The sequence below is a fragment of the Temnothorax nylanderi genome, unplaced genomic scaffold (assembly GCF_030848795.1).
Source record: "Temnothorax nylanderi isolate EJ_2023f unplaced genomic scaffold, tnyl_v1.0 TNYL_tig0753_pilon, whole genome shotgun sequence".
Classification (NCBI taxonomy): domain Eukaryota; kingdom Metazoa; phylum Arthropoda; class Insecta; order Hymenoptera; family Formicidae; genus Temnothorax; species Temnothorax nylanderi.
Genome location: NW_027249815.1, coordinates 1 through 13,950, shown reverse-complemented (window position 1 = coordinate 13,950; position 13,950 = coordinate 1). Strand labels below are relative to the sequence as shown.

Sequence of the window (13,950 nt, the reverse complement as noted above, 5' to 3'; positions counted from 1 at the left end):
CACCTGAAGCCAACTTTCGCGAACAAAGTTTCCTTGTAACATTACATTCTGTAGTAGCCAAGTTTTCCACTACTACAGAACTGCGGTTGCATGATGACGACGGCTGCGGACCCGCTTTCCCACCCTGACCAGTCGCCGATACTGGGTTTCCGAGACCCTGCGTAAAAAGGTTGTTACCCTCTGCCATGACGGCGTCAAGTTATCTAACCCAGGAATTTCGCCGGAATAAATCCGTTGCCCACCATCACCACGTGGAGGTACCCTGGTTGCAGAAGGATCAAGTCATGGATCTACTTTGACTATAGCTATTGTGGTCTTGGACGTCAAATATATAAGATTTGTACTTTCTCAGAGTCATGTGGGAAAAACTGCATTTTCAGTGTGATTATGTTATGATCTGACGTCAGATTCGTATTCAGCGACCCCAAAAACCCTCGAGTAACAAATTTTAGGCGAATCTGGTCAATTTTCAAAAACTCATCGAGTATACTGGATCTGCCATTTAGAATTTTGGAAAACTGACATCAGATTCGTACTCAGCGACCACAAAAACCCCCGAGTACCAAGTTTAAAGCGAATCGGATCAATTTGAAAAACCATCCGCCATATTGGGTCCGCCATATTGGATCTGCCATTTTTTATTTAAAAATCTAGTCAATTGTTATGTAATTTAAGCTTTTGAATCCGAATCCACGGTCACAATTTCGAAACTAGCTCGCGCTTTTTCATTACGGCTCAAAATGTACTAAAAAAGTATGTTTTTTGAGATTAGAAAAAAAAACGAACCAACTTTTGAATTCTGACCTCGGATTCGGATTCAGCGACCCAAAATACGTAAGAATTGACTAGTCCGGTCCGCCGGACAGAAAATTTATTTATTTTTGTGGGGCTGTGTAATTGTAATGAATCTGCCAGCGACAGTGTGGCCCGAGATCCTCGTAAATTTATCACTATATCTTATGTTAAAGGTCTCAGTGGTAATGTCAGCCGTACAATGCGTGACGCCAATTTTAGGGTGCTTTACACCATCCCGAAGAAACTAGATTGCGTTATTAAGAAAGGAAAAGATAAGCTACCGAATCTTAGGCAGACTGAGCTGTATACAAAATTGACTGTGCAGATTGTAATGCTAGATACATTGACCAAACAAAAAGGCACCTCGAAACGCGCATTAAGGAACATTTAGGCGATATTAGGAAAAATGCCGATAATCATTCTGTTGTTAGTAAGCACCGTCTTACACACAATCATGATTTTAATTGGCGTCAACCGAAGATTTTATATAAGGAGGAACAATTTAAAAAAAGAGAAATCTCGGAGATGTTCTTCATCAAAAAGTATGACTGCACAATTAATCTCCAAAAAGACACGGAAAATCTGCCAGCTATCTACAACCGTGTTATCGGTATCACTTAGTCTGCACTTTTTGTTTCGGTTCTGTTCGTTTTACATTTGAACACAGCTTGTCATTCGTTGATTGTGTAGATAATTTCAGTATGACTTCGACTGTTACACGGTTCGTACGTGTTCGTAGATATGGCTTGCGACGTTTCTATTTTCACGCGACACTGTTCTCATATTTTGTCCCGAGACGCACAAGATATGTAAGCCTTTTTAATTAGTTTTATTTTGATCTAATTTTAACGTAATGAATTTTATCTTTTTGACTATCGCGAGATTATTATTTTTGTAAACCGTTGACTTTTTTAGCTCTGCGTTGGCATGATGTAGTCAGGGCAAGACGTCAGCGACGTAATTGATTTCTATATGCGGTTTTGGCGGATGGATTGCGTGCAGCTCACTTGAAAAGGGCCGGAACTCGGCCGAAACGTTGTGCAATTTATGAATAGGGTAGACCGGGACACGTTGTCACACGGGGCACGTTGTCACATCGGCTTTATTTAAAAAACTAATAACCAGAGGGCAGCACCCGTCATTCCCAAAACGTGTTAGTGTATGCCCATCTTTGGTGTGTTTACAGTGTTGAGATTGCTCCAGCCGTGTTGACGTAAAATCAACTTGAAAGTTTTTTGCGACCGTAAGTAAAATTTTATTGTCTAATATTCAACGTACTGGACATGAAGCTTATGTTTTTCAGAATAAACCTTTATATTATCTTAAAGTATGTACTTTTACCTACCGCGTGCAATACCTTACCTTATGAATATCTCAAACGTGTCGGCCATGAGGCTGTTTGGAGTAAAAAAATGCCCTCGGGGCACGTTGTCACGAATTTTAATGTCATAGGTGCAATTGGGATATGGTGCGCTCCTACAAACGGAAAACTGCGAGAGCCGCAGTAGTCGATCTAGAAGTAATTCGTCTTGATGTTAACGATCAATAAGTTGCGCATTCGAGTGGAATGCTTGTATTTAGATTAAGACGAAATATTTTAGGGAAGTAAAGGATTTAATATTCAAACGTAACAAGTCAAATCGCATTGATAAATTTATCATATGCATTTAAGATCATTAGCTGGAACGATGAAATTATTAAATGCACCTAATAATCTTCCACCGCATTTCAAAACTGAATCTGATCATAACAATGAAGAATGTATCGAGAAACAGATGTCCCATAATGCTTCCAATAAAATTTCTAATGGCTGGAATAATGATCTCGATGACGTTAGTACGTGCAATAATGTTGACTGTAATCTAGAAAGCGACAAAACTTTAAAGGTTCAAGATACAAATGACGATAAAAGTCATTTGGATATTATAGATAGTAGTGGTAATGCGTCACATGATAAAAGTCATTTGGATATTATAGATAGTAGTAGTAATGCGTCACATGATGTTACAGTGAGTCATGTAGACATTTTAAATGAAGAAGAATCTTGGAAAGGATTAAATAAAACAAAAAAGCGAGGGAAATATTTAGTCGCGAGTCCGGACATTGAAAATTTACATAAACGGCCCAAATATACTAATACAACACCATTATTAATAAATGGTAATGCTCTGCCTCCAGTTACGATTGATAGCAAAAGCATGATGGTAAAGAACACATGCCCGTTCGATGCAACTATACAATGCATTATTGGCGGCTATAGCGATTGGCCCGAATATAATAAATACGTAGCACGATCGTGCAATGCAATGTTTGCATTTATCAAAAACTTATATATAACAGGCGTTACACAAAAAGCATATAACGCTAGAGCTACAATAATGAACGGTATAATTTCTAAAACATGCGATATTTTAGATTGTGCGATGAATATTTCATCTTTGGTAATGAAATTAATGCATGACGTGCCATCTCTTGAATTTACACTAGATTGCAATAATTTCGAATTAAAAAAAAAAAGTATGTCCTGTTTTAAGCATAAATACCATTCCACTGTACAAACAGGGAATGAAAGGACTGCAAAAAGCGGTAGACCAATGTTGCAAAATACAAAATCCTATATGCAATCGTTGTAACAGTAAGAACATGAAATTCAGCTATAATGGCGGATATCACATGTTTATAGACATTGAATGCCTTGAAAATGAACAATTGGCATCAAGGCTTGGATATCCAGATTCGGCTAGACAGTATACTCTAGCCGAATTGCTTAATGAAATATATATCTGTGAAAAGCAATATAAACTTGTCGCAGCAGTAATATACATTCCATGTGGCAAAATAGGACATTACGTCGCATACGTGCGAAAAATAACTGGCAGGTGGCAGAAGCATGATGGTCTTTCAACAGATAAAAGACCATGTCTTATAACTAACCGCGACCTTCTTGACAAAAAAAGTATAGGGGAGACCGGGGCTAAAACGTCTACGGGGTAAATACGTCTAATCAAATATCTCGGAACCTGTATATTGTGCGAACTCGCTATTAACATTGTAAACACTGCTTATAGTACCCATGTGACCAACGGAGTTTCGGCAGGTTACCTGCCGTGTTATGATTTTTACGAGGGCAAACGTGTTTTCGGAAGGTGAAAGTTACATTTTCTGCGCGTGGAAATTTTGTAATATCTGCAATAATATTTGCTCTCCAAATCTTGAGGTACGTGATTATAAAGAGTAATGCATGCTGAACACGAATCCAGTGTAGTTTTTTCATTATCGTTGATGTCTAATATTTCGTGGGCGATCAAACCTGAAACATGTGTTTGGGGCTAATCGGTCAGTAAGCAGTCCGGGTGCATTTCCAAGGCATTTTCGGGCTCACTGCATATGGAATATGGATGAGACGGGAATTACAACCGTTCAGACACCGAATAGAGTCATCGGACGTCGAGGAGTGAAACAAGTCGGGCGAGTGACTTCTGCGGAAAGAGGAACCCTCGTAACTATTTTTTAATAATGTTTCGCATAAAAATTTTAAATAAATTTTTATATTTTTCTCTTAAAAAACAATTATTGCATGTATCCTATTATTTTTTAGGATTAGATGTACGTATATGTATTGAAAATGCAGTGCAGACTGTTATACCCCGGCATTTTTTAGATTTCAATTTTTCCACCGTTGTCGTTTTTGCTCTATACCGGTTAAACAAAGCAACGTAGACAAAAATTTCCTATATAAATTTTGTAGCTAAAGGTTCACTCTTTACAGTGGTATACCACATTTAACTACAATTATTTATTTTGTTGTTAAAAATCGGCACCGAAAAAAACGGACTGTTTAGCCCCGGTCTCCCCTACACCTATTATTTTACGTAAAAATGTAAGACAATTCTTTCACAAGAATTTCCTTTCTTTTAATTTACATTAACATTTTATTTTTATTTTTATTTCTATCATAATTTCTATTTTTATATTCATTTTCATTTTTTTAAAGTAATTATATATTTAATCGATGCGTTCTGAAATATTTCAGATTAAACTTAAAAATGTACAACAAATGTATACAAAAACAGTAATAAATAACAAAAAAAAATTTTAAACCAAAAACAAAAGGAAAAACAAAAACAAAAGCAATAAAAATTAAGAAAACAAAAAAAAATAAAAACTAAATTTATCTTTAATGTAGTTCTTAATTAAGAACGAATACTCAGTGTAATACAGCCAACTAATAGTAAAAATGTGTTTCCCCATTAATTGCACTTCTGAAAGTATGCGTAAACTAACACCAAGCGCAAAAAATCGATTCTGCTGCAAATTAAACGTGTAGCTATAAAGAAAACGGGAAGCATTACAAACAACTACAAACGATTCTGAAAAAGATGGCGCAAGCGGATTTGAGATATCTCGGCAAATGACAAAGTTAGGTTTTATTTATTTCTTTAAATTGTTGTAACTTTTAAACGGTTCGACTACAAACGAAACGAAAAGCACTACAAACAACTACAAACGATTCTGAAGAAGATGGCGCAAGCGGATTTGAAATATCCCCAAAATTGGCAAAGTTGTACTTTTTTGTTTATTGTAAAAATATAATAACTTTTGAACGGTGCAACTACAAACGAAAAGAAAAGCACTACAAACAACTACAAACGATTCTGAAGAAGATGGCGCAAGCGGATTTGAAATAACCCCAAAATTGGCAAAGTTGCACTTTTTTGTTTATTGTAAAAATATAATAACTTTTGAACGGTGCAACTACAAACGAAAAGAAAAGCACTACAAACAACTACAAACGATTCTGAAGAAGATGGCGCAAGCGGATTTGAGATATCCCCAAAATTGACAAAGTTACACTTCTTTGTTTATTGTAAAAATATAATAAATTTTGAACGGTGCAACTACAAATAAAAAGAAAAGCACTACAAACAACTACAAACGATTCTGAAGAAGATGGCGCAAACGGATTTGAAATATCCCCAAAATTGGCAAAGTTGCACTTCTTTGTTTATTGTAAAAATATAATAACTTTTGAACGGTGCAACTACAACCGAAAAGAAAAGCACTACAAACAACTACAAACGATTCTGAAGAAGATGGCGCAAGCGAATTTCAGATATCTCCAAAATTGGTAAAGTTACACTTTTTGTTTATTGCAAAAATATATTAACTTTTGAACGGTGCAACTACAAACGAAAAGAAAAACACTACAAACAACTACAAACGATTCTGAAGAAGATGGCGCAAGCGGATTTGAGATATCTCAATAAATGACAAAGTTAGGTTTTATTTATTTTTTTAAATTGTTGTAACTTTTAAACGGTTCGACTACAAACAAAACGAAAAGCACTACAAGCAACTACAAACAATTCTGAAGAAGATGGCGCAAGCGGATTTGAGATATCTGAAAGTGGGGTGCGAGTCATTTTTTAAATGTTTATAATTTTTAATGTATTGAACTACAAACGAAATTTTTGTTACTACAAACAACTACAAACAAAATTCTAACGTTTTCCGTAAAAAAAATTAATTTTTCGAAAGTCGAGTGCCAGGTTCACATAGGTCTCTGATCATTCCTTTATTTATAACTAATAATCGACTAAAAGTTCGCTCACAATACAAATTTACCATATAAAACAAACCAGATGAACATAACCCATGAGAAATCATCATAATATATCCCCTTAAAAATCCTAACTTAAATAAAGTTAATATCCCACATAATATCATATTTATATGAACAACAGAAGAATAAGCTACTAATCTTTTTATATCCACCTGAGTTATACACACTAACCTTGTCAATACTCCCCCTACAATCCTAATTCTAATAATTAATCAATTAAACTTTAATCTCATTTTAATAAATATTTCTAAAAATCGAATTAACCCATACCTCCCTATTTTCAATAAAACTCCCGCCAAAATTATTGATCCGTAAACAGGCGCCTCTACATGAGCCTTAGGAAGTCAAATATGTATTAAATAAATTGGCATTTTAATATAAAAAGCTATAAAAATTATTAAAAATCCCCCAAATCTAAATATTACTTTTCTTATTAAAATTTTTATTAATTTCAAAGTTAATCTACAAAAATAAAAATTGAAAATATAAACCAATAAAGGTGCAGAAATCAAAAATATATAAACTATTAAATAATATGAAGATATTAACCGCTCAGGATTACCCCCCCAATATACAATTAATATAAAAGTAGGAATTAATCTTACCTCAAATATAAAATAAAATATAAATAAATCTAATGACATAAAAAATAATATTAATACCAATAATAAATTAATAAAAACTATAACCTTAATTTCTCCCTCTTTTTGTAAACATATTAATATTAACCCCACAATTCAAAAACTTATTATAATTAATCAAACAGAATAATAATCTATACCTAAATACTTAAAAATCATATTTAACAAAATCTCTTTATATATATACATAAAAATCAATATTAATCTTAAAAAATAACAAATATTACAATAAAACATAACTATTTTATTTTTAACTAATATCAAATTTAAAAAAATAACCACAGATACAAATTTTATCATATATATATATATATATATATATAATATAATAAAACATAACTATTTTATTTTTAACTAATATCAAATTTAAAAAAATAACCACAAATACAAATTTTATCATATATATATATATATATATATATATGATAATTTAATATATATATATATGTCGTAGGCTTATAGAAAAATCAGCCCGTTAGCTAAAATCCTAGGAACTTAGCTAAACGCAGGCCAATAGAGTAATGAACCGTGAATTAGCGTAATAGCCTAGTAAATTCAGCCTCTTAGGCTAAAAGCCGGCTGTTAGCCTAACGGCCTGACACGCTGTGGGCAGTTAGAAAAATGATCATTGGATAGCATTGCAAATGTAAACAAAACATTTTAAAAGATACGGAGAGTTCAAACATAATATACAACAAGGTCATAACGGCTATACCTATATGTAATTATACTTTTAATATTTGTTATGGCTTACATGTCCTTGTTTTTAATATCGACTCTTTAGATCAGTTCACTTTGAATTCTAGTGGCAGAAGGAGCTCGCTTCTCATTCTTAATTATTTATCGAATTTCTGCATGACTACCAATCATTATTTTATATCACCATTGACGAACATGTAAGCATACTAAATCAATTTCATTTAATTCACTTATTAATTTGTTATTTATCTGCCTTTTTATGTAACAAAAATGTATCTGGCTTTCAGATATTGAGTGTAAGTTGTTAGTTTCGTAGCAGTCGCAACCATGGCAGGTTACACGCCAGTAAACTGTGAAGAGTTTAATACAAAATTAACGAACTTATATGCAGATCGTCCAGGTAGTAATCGTACAGTATGGAAAAGTGAACATATGCTTCGTGTGATTAAAATGTTAGAAGAGCTTGAAAATTCGAATTCAAAAAAGACTAGCTCTCATTATCACTATGCTAAGACGTATGAACTTGCAAAAATTGGGTCTGAAACGCGAGTAATTGTAAAAAGACAAAACGCAAGCGAACCAGTGATTTACATGGTGGCACTCGAAGATTATTATGAGAAATTGATGGAAGCTCACATCCAAACTGGCCACGGAGGTAGAGATAAAATGCTGTATTATATCAAAGACAAATGGCGAATTACCAAATCAGCATGTGAAATATTTGTTTCCTGTTGCCAAACGTGTAATAGAAAAAGAGTAGCTCCCAAAACTCCTGGCAACTCTCGTTGCCACATGAGCTCTACTTACATTAATAAATAATAACGTATGTAATAATGTGCATGTGTAATTAAATGTTTTGTTTACATTTGCAATGCTATCCAATGATCATTTTTCTAACTGCCCACAGCGTGTCAGGCCGTTAGGCTAACAGCCGGCTTTTAGCCTAAGAGGCTGAATTTACTAGGCTATTACGCTAATTCACGGTTCATTACTCTATTGGCCTGCGTTTAGCTAAGTTCCTAGGATTTTAGCTAACGGGCTGATTTTTCTATAAGCCTACGACATATATATGATAAAATTTGTATTTGTGGTTATTTTTTTAAATTATATAATATATATATATATTTTAAATCTTTTATTTATAAAATTTTTTTTAAAATTTTTTAATATTTAAATTATAATATAAATTTCTACCATAATATCAAATAATTTGAACCAATAATCCTAACCCCAATACTCCCTCACAAACTCTAAAAATTAAATAATAAATTAAATAAAACTCTATATTATAAACTCTAAAATATATATATATATATAATCAATGAAACATTTACCACTACTATCTCCATTAATATTAAAATAATTAATATAGATAGATAGAAAGATACTTTATTACCCCAAGGGGTCCAAAAAGGCGTTTTGTAGGGACGTACCCAACCCTTTACAAAATCATCCAAGTCATCATCAGCTTCCTCCAACAAAATCATATCACTATCATGCCAAAATTATAATTAATAAGAGTAACAAAACGAATAACCAAAAGAAAATAGCAAACTTCAAGGTAGCCTCATAATTGTAGGAGGAAAGCTCTTGATTCCCATCCTTGCTCAGAGTCACTCGCCGACTAACCAATTAACTTTTTTAACTGTCCTTTCGACAAGGAGGGGAGGCCTATCATCAGACAGGGGAGCGTATCAGAGCCCCTCCCGCCGGGGCCAAGGCGGCTCCCATCTTCCGCAGTTGACCCTTGTCCCTCCACGCCGGCAGGCTCCTGGTTTCTCGCGTGATCGGGCAGCCCGGCCACGCGTCAGCTCTTTCGGGTCGTCGCTCAGCGGTGGGCCGCATCTCATCCGCCCCGCGGGCTAACTGTTCCTGCTGTCGTCCACCGATCCAGCCATCCTCCCCCTGGCCTCCTCCTCCTAGTGTGATATTCTGTTTTTAATTGGCCTTTACTTCTTCTTTCTCCTTTGTTTTGATCAATGGGCTCTCCTCTGTATCCATGAGGAGACTCTCCTCAAGCTTGCTTGATATCTCCTCCTCCTCAGAGTCTTTTGGTCTCTCGCCATCTTCTTCTCTCCTTTCCTTTCTCTTTTTCTTCTCCTCCCCCTCTCTGATTCTCCTCTCAAGCGTTTTGTCCTCGTCCATCTTGACCTTCAGTCTGCTACCTGCCCTCCTCCTCGCGTCTAGTGCCCTCCATTTTTCTTCCTCACTTCCCAACCTCACCAGCATCGTCATCCATTCTCCTCTCAGACCTATTACGCTTACTTCCCTTACTTCTACTTTTATCTCCAGGTCCTCCGAGAGCAGACGCCTCACCTTCTCCCAGTTCGTTCCTTTACCTAGCCATCTGCTCTTCTCTATCCTTATTATGATATTCTTCCTCCTTTCGTCTTCATCCTTCTCCTCGTCATGCGGCCACCATTTCCTCTCCTCTATACTGCACCTGCTCTCTGTGCTAACGTCCCTTTTCCTTTTCCCCGCTCCCTGCTCAAGTCTTCGTATTTTTCTTCTCAGGCTCTCCATCTCCTCTCTCTGCTCTCTTATTTCCTCCTTCAGACTTCTCAGCCTCTCGATCTCCTCTCTCTGATCCCTTATTTCCTCCTTCATCCCTCTCAGTATTTCCCTTTCTTGGTCCCTTATCAATTTCTTCATCGTCTCCTTCTCCATAGTCACCTTCGCTCTAAACTCCATGCCTTCCCTTGTCTTGTGCTTTCCTTCTCTCTGACCTTATCTGTAAAGAAGAACTTATCTTAACCTTCTACTACATAACCTCATTTTCATTCCCCCTCCCTCCACCTTGCCTCATCTCCTCAACCGCTTTCATCCATTCCTCCCCCTCTCCCCCTTCACCCATTATCCTCCCTCCACCTCTTGCCAACTTTCTCCCTTCCAAACCTCCCATCTAGTACACTCTTCCCAGACGTGTTCCCACGTCTCCTCCTTCGATTCACATATTCTGCACTTTCTGTCCTCCTCCTCTCCCCAATATAGTCTCTCCCTGACCTCGTTACCTAGTCTAAACCTTGCAACTCTGCTCCATCTTGCTTCCTCCCAACCCTTCTTTAAATAATCCGGAATTCTATCCTTCCTTATGAGCTTATACCACCTGTTGTATCTTGATTCCCTAATTTTTTCCATTCCTTCTTGTCTTTGCTTCGATTTCTCCTTTTGTTCTATTGCCTCCTCCGTCAGTTCCTCCTCCTTTCCAGTCTCCACGCCGATCTCTTCCAGATAATTCTTTCTCTCCAGTTCCCACTTACCTATTATCCTTCCCTTCCTCCATCTCTCTTTCATCTCTTCCAAACACTTCCTCGCTATTTCTCCGCCTTTGCCCTCTTTCAGTTTCCTTTCAAATCTCCATGCTCTCTTGCTTGCTCTGGCTCTCATTTTCTCCCTTTCTATCTCGTCTCTAACCATATATCCTGGTGTTCTCCAATTCAGTCCAAAAATCCATCTGAGATATCTCTCGTGTATTCCTTCTACCTCCCTCCTTTCCTTCCATCCCCATATTTCTGCCCCGTATCCCATCACCGTCCATATCAGGGTATCGTATAGCCAGATTCTTCTTTTCCAATCTTTTTTCCACATTCTCTTTCCTATCCCCCACACCTCTCTCATTACTCTTGCAGCCTTCCTTCTTCTTTCTTTGATGTGCGCCTCTTGTCCTCCGTTTTCTTTCAGTGTGTACCCTAGGTATTTGAATTCTTTGACCTCCTCCAACTTCTTTCCTTTCCATCTCCAGTCAAATTTCCTCTTCCTCCCTCCTCCCTTTCTAAATCTTACTATCTTTGTTTTCTCTATACTCAGCGTCAGTCCCTTCATGTCTAAATACCCCTCTAACCTGCTTATCATCGATCTCATGTCTTGTTCCTCTTCCGCTAGCACTGCTATGTCATCTGCATACATTAGTGTGTATATCCTCTCTCCTCTTAATCTTATACCCCCCCTCCACCTTTCTTCATAAACTCCTCGATGTCTGCAATTAGTATATTAAACAATATCGGACTTAACGGGCATCCTTGTCTTAATCCCTTTGCCGTCCAGAATGCATCCCCTCTTTCTTCTCCCCTTCTCACGCTGCTTTTGGTCTCTCTTAACACCTCCTCTACCCTGTCTATCAGTCCTTGTCTCATTCCTCTCTCTTTCATTGCCTTGAGTAAGACTTCTTTATCTACTGAGTCAAAAGCTGCCTTCAAATCCACAAACATAACTGTCATCTTCCCTTTCTCTTTTCCTAACTGTCTGTTTACCAGGTAATTCAGAGCGAATATCTGATCCATCGTCCCCATTCCTTTTCTAAATCCTGCTTGGTTGCCTGGGATCAAGTTCTTCGTTTCTACCTCTTTCCTTATCCTTTCTGCTAGAACCGCCGTGTATATCTTGTACAGAAGGCGTCAATAATGCCTTCCCAGCTAAAATTGCTACGCGCAACGCATCTAGCCATTCGTGCATCATGACTGTTGGTTCTTGGAGAACCGGCAACGTCGCGGAGAGCTGTCAGTGTTAACTCAGTGCGGAAGAAAGGTTATCAAGCATGATTACCACGTGGAAATCGTGGTCCATAACCTTCCATCGTCTAGAAATATAAGGAGAGGTAAGAAATACATATTAATATATAAATAATATGTTTGCAATAAATACATTTTATATATTTTGAATAAATATATTTGCAGATTAGCGGAAGTCGGCAAACTGGAAACGCCAAAGTTACAGAGGAAATACAAGGGATAAGTATTCATAGTTATTTATAATTATAATACAGATAAATATATCATCATGCAGATAATCAGTGCATTTAATTACAGAAAGGATAACAACAATTATATATAACAGTGTTGGCGAGAAAGAAGTAACAAAGGCAGGACACACACGTTTTAACAGTTTTGATTGATCAACATTATTGTCCTTACATAGTAAGCATCGTCCGGAAAACTTATCTTGCTACAGTGATTAACACGCAAAGTAATATTTATATGCTGCTTTTAGCATGCTCAAACAGAGGCAGTTATTTTTCTGAGCAATCATGAAAGCAGTCGCGGCTTATACGCTATTCCAGGATTAGATTATGTCGCTCATAAGGACGTATTGCTGTATACTACGATTGAGAAAGCGGCACTGCAACACGAGCTGTTCGATAAGTTTCTGACCTATCATCCGGACAAGTATACTGGGTGAGTCAGTAACAAAGACAAATGTTTTATTTATTTAGCAAAGAGAAACTAATGAAAATACGATACGTGGTTCATACAAATTATTGTCTCTCGAGACATTGTGGAGACAGGCTGCGTGACTCATTAGAACCATGTATCGTATTTTTATAATTATCTTTGAATACGCAAAGAATTTAAATCGCCCGACCAAAGTCTTGTATCCTTCCTGGCCTTCCAACCTGGGAGTATCAATTCGAAGATGCTTGGTTCGCGTCGGAGAAGACATTCGTCGGACTTGACCACCGTATTGTTTTTTTAAATTTAACTTTATCGACTATCGTATAGTTTAATTTATATTGACTGACATCTATATAAACTTGACAGATCTATTTTGCGTTTAACTTTTAATATTGCGCTGATGATGACCAAAAAAGGGTCGAAACGTTCGCAAATTTTATGTATCGACTAAGAATATATTTATTGCGCACTAATTACTGCTGACTCTTATTGTCTTTTCCTGTTTATATTCAAAAACTTAACCAGCTTTTCAATATAATAGTCATGTAGTTTGCAAGCTCCTAGCGGCCACATGTGTGGTAAGCACGATTACTTAATTTCCTCAACAACTCTGTTTTCACTCTGTTTTCAGGAACGTTTAGGGTGGAAAAGGAACACGGATGTGCGTTTGATTGCGGAAAAGAAAGGATAGTCAACTTATTTGGGTAAAGAAGATCTTAATAGAGATAAATGTATTACTGTTATTTATTTTATACATTGAATTTACATTGAACGCTATTGTATACACATGGGATTACTATTACTTGAATTTTATTCGATATTTTCTTTTATACATTGTCAGCATGACAATATAATCTGTATTAAATAAAATATTTGTCTGTATTAAATGAAGTATTTATTATAATCTGTATTACATAAGATCTGACCACAAGTTACTTCCTACACTTCTCGTTATACATTTTAATATTTTGCACCGCGCAAATATTGATTATTAAGATTTAGCGGCCCGATATTCATTTGTTAA

General features: G+C 36.3%; 1 long non-coding RNA gene across 1 annotated transcript; it reads left to right on the top strand.

Annotated features, from left to right (window-relative positions):
- Positions 1-12,147: 12,147 nt before the first annotated feature.
- Positions 12,148-13,703, top strand: LOC139785192 (uncharacterized). The gene is made up of 4 exons (XR_011721850.1): positions 12,148-12,352; positions 12,432-12,671; positions 12,745-12,929; positions 13,558-13,703. It is a non-coding gene; the product is annotated as an uncharacterized lncRNA (long non-coding RNA).
- The last annotated feature ends 247 nt before the right edge of the window (positions 13,704-13,950 follow it).